The 834-nt window shown below is 36.9% G+C and overlaps 1 protein-coding gene across 1 annotated transcript in view; it reads right to left on the bottom strand.

Moving 5' to 3' along the window:
- Window positions 1-834, bottom strand: part of LOC119593485 (UDP-glucuronosyltransferase 2A3-like) — a 13,938-nt gene that overhangs the window by 4,977 nt on the left and 8,127 nt on the right. The window lies entirely within an intron of this gene.

The raw sequence follows: 834 nt of genomic DNA, 5'->3' as shown, positions 1-834 counted from the left end.
ACGTAAGAAGCTGGAGTATAGTAGAGTAAGTTTCCAGTTGTATCCTGTAAGTTTGAGCCATAAAATTCAGATGATCCAGCAATGGACGGGAGAGACAGAAAGGTGAAAATGCGAAAAAAATGAATAAAAGAGAGAGCTAAAAAGGACTTAAAACTGAGAGAAAGAGAGAATGAAAGACATCTGAAGTTGCATTGGTTTTGTGGCGAAAATTCTTTACCTTATGGAGTTCATTTCTTGATTAATTAAATGTATCACATGATACCACAGAGTAAGCTATAATTAAAAACTGAAAATTATTTCTCAGCTTCAGATATTCTTATAAAGCTTAATAAGTTATATGATTCATGGACAAAAGCACAAATATAATATGAACCGAAAACGAACGTAGTGTAACTTTTTTCATCTGATGAGGACATTTTGACGGGTTCGAAACGTACGTTCGTTTTCTAATAATTCATCGTTGGGTATTTTATTGTAACATCAGCTTTCAGTAAGCATCAGTGACTAGGCATTTTTACCACGTTTATATTGGAAGCTTGAAAAGAAATTAAACGATTTGTGATCACGGTTATTCTGAACATAAAGCCGTCTGAGAATTGTTCAGCTTTAAACAGCTGCAGTGCGCGTTTAAGAACTGAGTTACACGGGAGCTAACGCTGCTTCCCACTGGCTTTAAGAAGACTCCCTGAGTATGAGAACCGGAGAACACTGACTCTTCCCACTCTCCACTGAATTGACTTGTTCTATTCTTCCTCTGTTGTATCAGGAGGATAATGAAACGAGAACTGTGGCTTATTTCTCTTCACAACAACACCCACAAAACCAAGGCAGTAC

Source organism: Penaeus monodon, chromosome 32 (genome assembly GCF_015228065.2).
Source record: "Penaeus monodon isolate SGIC_2016 chromosome 32, NSTDA_Pmon_1, whole genome shotgun sequence".
NCBI lineage: Eukaryota > Metazoa > Arthropoda > Malacostraca > Decapoda > Penaeidae > Penaeus > Penaeus monodon.
This window is presented reverse-complemented; position numbering and strand designations above follow the sequence as displayed.